Below are 12603 nucleotides of genomic sequence, written 5' to 3'. Positions count from 1 at the left end.
CACGACCATTAGTATTTCCGCTGCGCCGTGTGACTTTCCCCAACAAGAGGCTGTGTGCTTCTACATAAATTTACAAGTAATACATGAGTAGGTTACGAGTAAAAATCATAACAAATTGGTTCGCTAGATGGCTTCTTCCAGTCGGACTCTCCAACGTCCTATGAGATTATCGTTGAAGTGACTTTGTTTTGACCGGGAAGTTTCTGAGAAAAATCATCCTTAGACTTTAGGTAAGGCGGCAGCGATGGCTCGGGATGGTCGTCTCTCCAGTTTTTTCTTATGGTTTCTTTATTCTGAAACCTGATCAAATCTAGTTTATTTTTTTTAGTTCTAATTTCTTGTATCCAATCAATTTTTGTAAACCATTTAACTATGTCCCGTTTGGATCAACTAATAAAAAAAAAATTAACTACTCAATTAACTTTTTGTGTTAAACTAATAAATTAACTATTACTACAGAAATCCCTTAATTGTTATGTAACATTACCCGGTCTACATCTTGTTTTTTTTTTCTCTTGTGCATAAGTTGGTATGATAATCCAAGTAGTTATAGTTTGGTAGTTGATACTAATTAGTCTAAGAGGAAGATTAGTTTTGATAGTTATATCATGTCGTTGTAAAGTACAAATGGAAACTCAGTCACCTTAAAATAATAATCTGAAGCAAAAGATTAAAGAAACCTTTCTTCATTATTCAAAAAATAAAACATTTATGTTCCCGTTTTGTTCCCAGAGTTAATCATAACTATCAATTTTTTAGAAAGAAAAATCGACCTTGTTTCGAACTTGGCTATAACTAACAATATCATCATTATATATATGATACTGCAAGTGGCGACAACAATCAGGTGGTTCCTTTAATTATTGATTCAGATGAACCCGACTTGTGAATTTATGATCACAATTCACAGCCAAAAAGATGAGTTGCTGAGTATACACGGTGGTTCTTTCTGAAAAAAAAAACAATAATAATTTAAAACTAATAATACAGAAAAAATATTTACAAGAAAAGCCAAGAGCATATGAGTAGGTCAGATACCGAAACCATTAGAATTTATCTAATAAAAATATATTAGTTTTAAAATTTTAAATTATATTAAATTTCTTCCGTTTCATAATCTAAGATGTTTTTATAAAAAATTTGATTGTATTTCAAAAGATCTTAATATTTTTAATACAACTTTAAATTTATTAAAAATGATTAATCAATAGTATTTATATTAATTATTTGTTTGAAGGGTGGAGATCAGAGACAAACATCGATCGACACACATCATGTGCCGTCGATCGACAGCAAAGCGCACAAAACCCAACCAAGTTTCCAGCCGGCTTAAATCCCAAGTCAAGACATATTTACAGAAATACTCATGGTCGCTTTTAACCTAATATTTATGTGCTTTGTCATTGTTATAGACAACACACGCTTTTTTACTTTCTAGTTTTTCACATCAAACAACACTGAGAGTTTTAGTAGATTTGGAGAGAAGATCCAAGACTCCTTCAGAGCTTTGTATTATATGCAGTTTTATTTACATTTTGTTATGAATTGATTTGTTATGTTTGAGTAGTTCACATTGTTACGTTTAGGGTTCAAATAGGATTATGAAGGACTAGCACCAAATACCCATGGTCGCTTTTAACCTAATATTTATGTGTTTTGCTATTGTTCTAGGTAACACACGTTTTCTTACTTTCTAGTTTTCACATCAAACAACACTGAGAGTTTTAGTAGATTTGGAGAGAAGATCCAAGACTTCTTAAGATCTTTGTATTATATGCAGTTTTATTTATATTTTGTTATGAATTGATTAGCTATGTCTGAGTAGTTCACCTTGTTAGGTTTAGGGTTCAAATAGGATTATGAAGGATTAGCACCAAATATAGAATTGCTGAGTTGTTAGTGATATCCATCAATTGAGTTGATCTTATTGCTTGTGTTCTAGAGTGGCTAACTAGAACCCTGAAATTAAAATAATTAGGCGCAAGTGGAAGCTTGTTCTTTTACCTGAACTGATTCATATTGTGCTAGGATTGTTAGAAACAAACGGAAGTTGATCTAGGAAACCTAGTGAACATATTCAAACCCGCTCACTAAAGCTTGCTGGAAGGAACATCGATCGACAACCCTATCAGTGTATCAATCGACATTCTGAAAGGTGTATCAATCGACAATCCATTGATAGTATCGATCGACACTTTCTCTAGATCAACAAACAATATTTGATATTTGAGATCTAGACAGTAGATAGTCTAAACAAACGGAAGTTGATAGACTATTACTTAGTTTGAGTTCTAGAATATCCAATATACAACCTTAGCTTCTATACTTTTATAATCCGGACTACCTGAATAGAAACCCTAAGTCTAGCACTTTTTTATATTGTTTACAAAACCTCAAACCAACCAACTGAACAACTGCCTTGTTTACCTTGCAATTTACTATTTACATTATTTACCTAGCTTAATCATAAACTACTTAGATCTATTGTGTGCCCTAGCTCCTTGTGGATTTGATCCTCAAGTACTACAATTGAACCTCTTATTTGGGAGAGTAAATCACTCCTTAGGGTAATTTGAGTGATATCACAGAGCATATGCAAGTTGATCAGGCTACTCTGGGAAGGACCTTGAGGAAAAGATTGCTAAGCATCTGAAAAGAGGAGCTAATGATAAGGACATGGATAGTTTCACAAAGAGGATTCTAAGGAACCAAATGGATAAGCGATTTGAGGAGGCTTACTTTATCCACAGGATTTGGATGTTCTTAAGAGAGACCAAGGAGACTGAAGAAGACATTAGGAGAATGTTCCACCAGGTCAGAGAGAAGATGAGACAGAGGATTACACTAAAGAAGAACAGTGATTCTGGAAAGTTTATGATACCATGCTTGATAGGAGGCATTGACAACCCTAGTGCGCACTGCAACACAGGATCTTCAGTCAGCATTCTACCTAAGGTGATGGCAGACCATCTAGGTCTAAAGATAGAACCTTCAGAGAATTCATTCACTTTTGTGGATTGTTCTCAAAGGAACTCAGAGGGATTCGTCAGAAATCTTGAGGTGCAGATTAGTAATGCCCTAGTTCCAGTAAACTTCTATGTCCTAGACATCAAGCTCAACTTGAATTCTTCTTTATTACTTGGGAGAGCCTTCATGGCTACTGTATGAGTAGTATAGACATACAGACCAACAAGTTGCGCATAACACTCATAGACCCTATTGTCTACTATGATCCAGTGAGAGTTGTCAAGCAACAGACAGGCTACATGGAGATTGGAGATGTTCCAGGATTCATTGCAATTTTCCAGATGTGACCATGAAGCTGAAGTGGAATCGGAGATTGAAACATCGATCGACACTCAACCTGAGGCATTGATCGACCAAAAGTCTGAAGCAGCGTTCGACTAAGAGTTAGAAGCACCGATCGATAGTGATCCTGTGAATGAGATAGATAATTTTCCAGAAGGATCTATCAACAGTTAAGAGAATGATTACTACCAACCTAACATCGCGATTCAGAATGCTACACCTTCAAAGAAGATGGGTATGATGAGGACTACAGAGAAGAAGAGATCATTGAGTATTGTGGCCTTACCATGGAAGAAGCAAGAGTTCTCAAGATTTCCCATAAGACCAGAGGAGAAACATCGATTGACGCAACAACAAAACATCGATCGATACTGATCACATAATAGATTCAGATGCAAGAGCAGAAGATTCAACATCGATCGATAGGATACATCAACCATCGATCGACGATTTCTTTGAATTTGGAAAGAGAGCTTATGATTCCAGCAGCAACAGAATATTCAAGTGGGAAACAAAAGATGAATACAACATATACAGAGACGAGCATGGATATGTACGAGCGCCAGATGGCAGAATCATTCATGTTTCTAAGGAAGACATGAGAGAAATTCTGGAATGAGCTATAATGCATGAAAAAGATCATATATGTTTGCCAGAACATGCAGAGAAGTTCACCAGAATCATGCCAAAGTTAGGGAGTTACAGCATAGCAGATATGGATGATACAGAACCCAAGAGATGTCACTAGTAGAATCTTACAGGAGGGTCGATGATGTATACTACCCACTCAATGACATCATTGAAAGGTTGACTTTACGCATGGATGAGCTGAAATAGGAGATGGACGTGATTCGGAGAGAGAATGCAGTCTGATCAGAAGCATCGATCGACGGTTATACTCGACCATCGATCGACAATAGGCATGCATCTTTGCTAGGAAGTCTGGTAACAGTGAAGTTATTAGAGGACAAGCTTGATGAGATTAATTTTTCTAACGACTTGATGAGAGAAGATTTTTCCCAGAGATTGGAAGACGTTGAGGAAACAATTCACGCCAGATTTTGGATGCAGCAAGGCTGTATTGAAAACCTTCAAAACGGTATGCATATTAATGAGGTTGATAAGGAGATACTGAAAACCCAGTGGACCAGAGGAGATGAAGCCAAAAGAAGCTTCGTTGGTAGATGGTTTCAGATGAGCAAAGAAGATGTAGACACTTTTTTCCCAACAAGTAGTCATCCACCTCCTTACTAGCCAACCTACTTCCAAAATCAAGCTAAATGACTATAGCAAAACGCTGAGTGGGACGCAACCCACTATTAGGTAAGTTTTACTTCAAATTATTACTGATTTTCGCATTTAATTTATTGTAGGTCATAAAAAAAGATCCAAGGAGACGATTGCTTAGCCTATCGACCGATGAGACCTAGTCGACATCGATCGACAATACTACACCAACACTGATCGACGGACATTTAGTTGTGTCGATCGACATCAAACATCAGCGGGCAGGTATATCGTTCTACCTTGTTAATTATGTAATTTTGATTTATGTTATCACCAAACTCCGAGTAGATATACACTGGGAACAGTGTAATTTAAGTCTGTGAGAGGTTTACTGATATTTATTTTATTTATGAGTCTTATAAAATATTTTCAAAAAGTTTTTATTGAGTCAAGAAGGGGATAATGAACATTACAATTTCACTTATTATCTAACCATTCTAGCACCACTCTTAGACTTATTGACTGTAGAGTGTACTAAATATACAAAAGTTGATCACCTGCCAATTATCCACACTTGATCAGAATGTTTGAAGAAACCAAAGCTGATCTCCAACCTAAATGAGCTTAATCTGCTTATCTTGGGGCTTGGTGTACATTAGATTGTAATCCTCATGCAAGTCTAGAAGGTAAAAGTCTGTGTATTTTTGATTCCCTTCTCTCTCTCTCTCTTTGGCATTTATAGTATAAAAGATTGAAATGATTTCATGCAGTTTAGAAGGGTAAGAGTATCTCATGCGACCCCGTTATTCTATTCTAATGGAATGATCGTGGAAGCGAGGGGTAGGAGTGTCTCCTGTGACTCCATTATTCGCCTACACTTTGTCAAGAAAAAAAAGAGAAAAATCGAAAAGAAGACGAATAAAGATTGACTGTATCAGCATCATTGTTCATTCAAATTGAGATTCAGAGAAGAGAGAAAGAATGAAGAAAGGGATCATATAAGACTATTTGTGTGTTCAGAAACTTGCTTGAGTAAGAGTTCATGTGTCTTTTCATCGATACTTCCAAGGTAAAGCCAACAACTTTTATATATGTACTAAATGAGATCAGTATAGGGGCGACTCAGACAGTATTAGCTAGCTGATGGTTAGATGGATTTGGTTGCTAATCTAGGATATGGTATATAAAATACTTCTAAAGTTAGAATTGATTTGATGTGGCTTGCAACATTGTAGAAGTTATGATAGTGATTTCTTGAATTGTGTGAATCCCTGCTATTTTCAAACTTCTTTCATAAAGACTACTTTTTGTTTTGCTTGAGGACATGCAAAAAGGTAAGTCTGGGAGAGTTGATATACCATGAATTTTACCCTTTTTTAGCCATTGTATATAGGTGTTTTAGAAACCATTTATTATGTTTTGGAGTCTTGTAGCACATTTACAGTTTCAGGAGTGTTTTGGAGAAAATTGATGATTTGGATGCATTTTAGAGATAAAATGAGAGGAATCTCGTAGCTGACCATCGAACCTGTCTAAAGGTCGACTATCAGAGACAAAAATCGATCGAATCACACCTTGTGTCGTCTATCAACAGTGAAGCGCGCAAAACCAAGCTAATACCCTTGACCGCTTTTAACCTAATATTTATGTACTATGTCATTGTTCTAGGCAACACACACTTTCTTTCTTAATACTTTTCACAGCAAACAACACTTAGGGTTTTTAATAGATTTTGAGAGAAGATCCAATAATCCTTCAGAGATTTGTATTGGAACTCCACTATTTCTAACCTTAATGTATTTATGCATTTTATTCAGTTTATGTTTATGAATTGTTTTGCTATGTCTGAGTAATTCACCTGTTTGATTTAGGGTTCAAATAGGTTAAGAGGGATTAACTCAAAATATAGAATTTTTAAAGTGATAAATATCCTTCAAAGAATTGAGGTTAATACATGTGTTTTAAAGTAGCTATCTAGAACCTTGAACATAGGGCTGTGGACAACTACGACGGTAGGTTATGCACCATAACTAATTCCTTTGAGCTAGTATTGCTAGAAATAAGCAGAAGCTTATTTAGACAATACTAGTGAACCTATCGATCAACTCGCTAACGTCTGTTTAAGAGAACATTGATCGACGTTCTTACCATAACATCGATCGACGTTCGATCCTTATCAACAAGCGACAACTGAGATATTGGAATTAGTCAAAATATAAGACTCGCATGCCAAAGCTGGATATCTTTACTTAAGAAGTCGAGTTCTAGGATTGACACCTAAGTATTTTATACCTCTATAATCCCAATTACATGAATAGAAACCCTAGATCTAATGCTTTCTAATAAGTGTTTACAAAACCTCTGTTGTGAACAACCACAAATTAAGCAAGAAGAAAGTAGAGAACAAAAAGTATTGTGGCAAATACCGTTTAGAGTTTCTTATTATTGTGTGAATGAATAATCTTACAAACCCTTAGACCCATATTTATAGAAGCCTCAAAACCAGATTTATTTTTTCCTTTAGGAATACATACTTATCTAGAAAAAGTAAATTTCCTAAACATAAAAGGCATACTGTACCCCCCAGATGTCAACCTTGATAGCAAGTTTATCTTCATTGCACCTACGACTTCGTCCGACTCACGAGTGTTGGGCTTTTACTGGTGCACAGAGATTTAAGACACATAGATGCAACAAACACTACCTTGACGAAAAATCTCTAAAAAACTCTTTATCCCGTCTATCTTCTGAGAGGAACCTCCTTTGCTTCTCAGCATTGGCAAACATGGAGCAGATCCAAACAATGCTTGAACTTCTCCGTTGTAACAGGCTTGGTCAACATGTCAGCAGGATTCTCTGACGTATGCACCTTTTCCAACAAGACTTCTCCAGAAGCTGCCAACTTCCTTATCTTGTGAAACCTTATACGAATGTGCTTCGTCCTCCCATGATACACTTGATTTTTAGCCAAACATAATGCACTTTGACTGTCACAGTGTAGCTGAATACCTTCTTGATCAACACCCAATTTGGATACAAGACCTTGTACACATACTGCTTCCTTAGCTGCTTCCCCAAGTGCCATTTATTTAGCTTCAGTGGTCGACATCGCTACAATAGGTTGTTGTACCGACCTCCAACATATAGGTGCTCCTGCAAGAGTAAATACATACCCTGTAGTTGACCTGCTATTATCAAGGTCTACACCATAATCTGAATCCACGAACCCAATAACTGAATCCAGCACTTCTCCTCCAAACATAAGCCCATAGTCACCTATCCTTCGCAAGTACCTTAGGATCCACTTCGCAGAATCCCAATGTCTTCTTCCAGGATTCGAAATGTACTTACTGACTTGACTAACTGCTTGTGCTAGATCCGGCCTTGTACACACCATTGCATACATCAAACTGCCAACTGCGCTAGCATAAGGAACCTCTGTCATATTCTTGAGCTCTTCAGCAGACTTTGGACTTTGCTCTGCTGAAAGTATGAAGTGCTTCGCCAATGGTGTAGAGACTGATTTTGACTTCGACATGTCAAAACGTTCTAACACCTTCTCGATGTAACTCTTCTGAGAAAGCCATAATCTCTTAGAGCTTCTATCCCTGCGAATCTCCATTCCAAGAATCTTCTTTGCAGCACCAAGATCCTTCATCTCAAAATCTTCTCCCAGTAACCCCTTCAAACGATTTATGTCCTCCATATCGTTTGCAGCAATGAGCATATCATCAACATATAACAGCAGGAATATGGGAGAATGGTCGTCAAGGGACTTGACATAAACACAGCAATCATACTCGCACCTTTGATAGCCAATCTTCAACATATATGAATCAAACTGTTTGTGCCACTGCCTTGGAGCCTGCTTCAAACCGTAGAGAGACTTCTTCAATCTACACACCAGATGCTCTTCTCCAGGCTAAACCAAACCTTCAGGTTGCTCCATATATATTTCTTCCTCCAACTCTCCATGAAGGAAAGCCGTTTTCACATCCATCTGCTCAAGATGCAAATCCCAAACAGCTACCAAACCCAACACAGCTCGTATGGAAGTGTGTCGTACTACAGGCAAGAATATCTCGTCGTAGTCTATACTTTTCTTTTGCGAGTATCCTTTTGCCACCACTCTAGACTTGAACTTCTTAGGTTCTTTCACAGACATCGCTTCCTTCTTTTTATAGATCCACTTGCAACCAATTGCTCTCTTCCCTTCAGGTAACTCCACAAGATCCCAAGTCTTTTTTTTATCCAGACTTTCCACCTCTTCCGTCATAAATCCAATCCATTCCTCCCTCTCATCGCTATTAATAGCTTCTCGATAGCTGGTAGGATCATCCATCTCAACCATAAGAGCATAATTGATCATGTCTTCAAACCCGAATCTCACTGGAGCCTTTGTTGCATGTTTAGGTCTCCTAGAAGCCAAACTCTCATCTGTTCCACGTTGAGCCTCTTTCTGCACTACTTCCACAAGCCGCTCATCACTAACTTCATTTGGTTTATCCCCACCAGACTCCTCCTGAGTAACTTCAGAATCCGTGATAGTCTCAATGGTCACAGGCAATCGGTTTGATATCGCCTACTGCACCATATACTGCTCGTCAAAGACCACATCTCGACTAAACATCCTCTTCCTCGCCTCAGGATCCCATAACTTGAACCTTTCTCAAAGCCTAGAAAGATTTACTTCTTGGATTTCGAATCCAGCTTTGATATTTCATCTCCCGAAACTAGCATGTAAGCTGGACATCCAAATATCCTCAAGTTTGATAAATCACTATCTACCCCAGTCCATACCTCTTCTGCGACCTTCCCTCCTAAGGAACTCCTTGGCGATCTATTGATGAGATAGACTGCCATGTTTACTGCTTCAGCCCAGAACTGTTTTGATAACCCTGTATTCAACCTCAAACACCTTGCTTTCTCTGCAATCGAACGGTTTATTCTTTCACTGACACCGTTTTGCTGAGGTGTTTTATGCACTGTAAAGTGCCTCTGAATACCATGCTCCTCACAGAACTTCTGGAACTTCCCATCAGTATACTCTGTGCCATTATCCGATCTCAAGTACTTCACCTTTCTCTCCGTTTGATTTTCAACTTCAGCTTTCCAAATCTTGAAGTTTTCGAACACCTCAGATTTTTGCTTCATGAAGTACACCCAAACCTTCTTAGAGAAATCGATGAATAAAATGAAGTATCTTGATCCCAGAGTTGACCCCCACACATCAGAATGGACATAGTCAATAAGACCTTTTGTTGTGTGTTGACCCATCTTAAAAGATACCTTGGACTGTGTTCCTATCACACAGAACTTGCAAAACTCCATCTTGCAGTCCTTTAACCTGTCCAGAAGACCCCTTCTCAGGAGTTCTATCAAACTGTGTTCCCCAATGTGACCCATACGCATATGCCACAAAGTTGTACACCTGACTCAGAAACTGCAGCTGCAGCACCCACCTACAACCACGTTCCCTATCAACCGATATACGGTTCCAGCTGTCATCTATCCCTTCATCACCATCATAGAACCTTTGAAAACCTTCAACAGTTCACCATCATCAGATTTGAACTTGAAGCCGTTTCTATGTAGCATCCCAAGAGATATTAGATTCTTCTTATATGTCTAACATCAGTCAATGTCCTGATAGTCCCATCATACATCAGAAATTGACTTGTCCAATGCCCACAACACCACACACTTTGTCATCCGCAAGTCGAACAGAGCCCATGTTTCCAGCCTTGTACGTTTCAAACCACTCCTTGTTAGGAGTCATGTGGAATGAAGCGCCTGTATCAAATATCCAGGAATCCGAGTGATCACCTGACGTAACAGCAAGCGTATCCGAATCAGCTGATCCTTCTGAGTCATCATTCTTCTGAACTATGTTTGCAGAGTTCGTTTTCTCCTTCGAATTCTGTCCTTTTTCGGGACAGTCTCTCCTATAGTGTCCAAGCTTGCCACACCTATAACAGACTACCTTCTTCCCGAACTTTGACTTTAATATTTTCCTGCTAGTACCATCCTGTTGCTTTCCCCGCTGCCTTCCTATCCTGACCGACATACAATCCGTCACTTTGAGAGTTGTTACCCACCCCAGTGTTCTGCGTTCTCTCATGATGAGAGAGTAATGCGGCAAAAACTGTCTCTAGCTTTATTGTCGTTTTGTTGACTGTTAGAGCTGTCAGCAACGTCTCATATTGAGGAAGTAGAGAACACAACAAGATCATGGCTTGATCTTCGTCCTCAATCTTCACATCCACACGCACCAGATCCCCGATGAATTGATTGAAGTTGTTGACGTGTACGACCAGATCTCCGTTCTCATACATCTTCAAACCAAACAACCTATGCTTGAGGTATAGTTTGCTAGATAACGATTTCGACATATACATCTTTTCCAACTTATCCCACATCTCCTTACAAGTTGTGAGGTCCATCACCTGATGTGTTATGTCATCCGACAAGCAAAGTCGAATCGTTGAGATGGCCTTATCCTGCATCTCTTCCCAATCATCCTGATATCAACGCTTCCAGTTTCGATTCCAACAAAGTCTTCTTCATCCCTTGCTGCGTAAGCAAATCCTTAACTCGCTGTTGCCATAGACCGAAGTTCCCCTTCCCATCGAATCTCAGAACATCGAACTTCAAAGAACTTCCTCTGGTCATTCTTTAGGGTTTTCGTAACCTGGCTCTGATACCAGTTGTTGTGAACAGCCACGAATTAAGCAAGAACAAAGTAGAGAACAAAACGTATTGAGGCAAATACCCGTTTAGGGTTTCTTATTATTGTGTGAATGAATAATCTTACAAACCCTTAGACTCATATTTATAGCAGCCTCAAAACCCGATTTCTTTTTTCCTTTATGAATACATACAGTAAATTTCGTAAACCTAAAAAGCATACTGTACCTTCGGTCTATGTCAACTTTGATAGCGAGTTTATCTTCCTTGCACCTACGACTTCGTACCCACGAGTGCTGGGCTTTTACTGGTCCACAGAGATTTAAGACACACAGATGCAACAACCTTAAACTAATCAACTAAACAACTGCCTTGTTTGCTTTGCAATTTATTATTTACAGTATTTACCTAGCTTAATCATAAACTGATTAGATTTGTGTGTCCTAGCTTGTTGAGATTCAATCTCTAAATACTACAATTAAACTTTTTATTTAAGAAACTAATTCACTGTTTAGAATAATCCGAGTGATATCAGTTTGAAAAAAAAAGAACCAACATCTAATTATTAACATGTGAACGTTATTGGTAAAGAAAAGATATATTTGACTTGAGAAAATGAAGATGGATTGCAAATCGAAAAGTCAATGTTTGGCAACCATGTCGATGTCAGCAGGTATCACGGGGAAAACGTGACAAGCGGATATCACTCATTACTAAATCTACCGAAACGTAGCCACATAAAAGGAGAATTGCCAAGTGTGACTCAAAACTTGGAGTCAAACCCAAAACAATACCCAAACTTGGGTCAAAGGCAAAAGTAACCTAAAAGGCTATTGAAATTACAACTATCCCCTTGTGACCAAACAAAAAAACGGAATTTTTTTTACGTTTCAACCCTTCGCAAGTCGTCTGTTTAGACGACTTGAAAATAAGTCGTCCAGACGACTTAACTGAAAGTCGTCTGTTTAGACGACTTGAAAATAAGTCGTCCAGACGACTTAACTGAAAGTCGTCTGTTTAGACGACTTGAAAATAAGTCGTCCAGACGACTTAACTGAAAGTCGTCTGTTTAGACGACTTGAAAATAAGTCGTCCAGACGACTTAACTGAAAGTCGTCTGTTTAGACGACTTGAAAATAAGTCGTCCAGACGACTTAACTGAAAGTCGTCTGTTTAGACGACTTGAAAATAAGTCGTCCAGACGACTTAACTGAAAGTCGTCTGTTTAGACGACTTGAAAATAAGTCGTCCAGACGACTTAACTGAAAGTCGTCTGTTTAGACGACTTGAAAATAAGTCGTCCAGACGACTTAACTGAAAGTCGTCTGTTTAGACGACTTGAAAATAAGTCGTCCAGACGACTTAACTGAAAGTCGTCTG

The sequence above is a fragment of the Brassica oleracea genome, chromosome C3 (genome assembly GCF_000695525.1).
Source record: "Brassica oleracea var. oleracea cultivar TO1000 chromosome C3, BOL, whole genome shotgun sequence".
Taxonomy (NCBI): Eukaryota; Viridiplantae; Streptophyta; class Magnoliopsida; order Brassicales; family Brassicaceae; genus Brassica; species Brassica oleracea.
Note: the sequence above shows the minus strand (reverse complement) of the source record.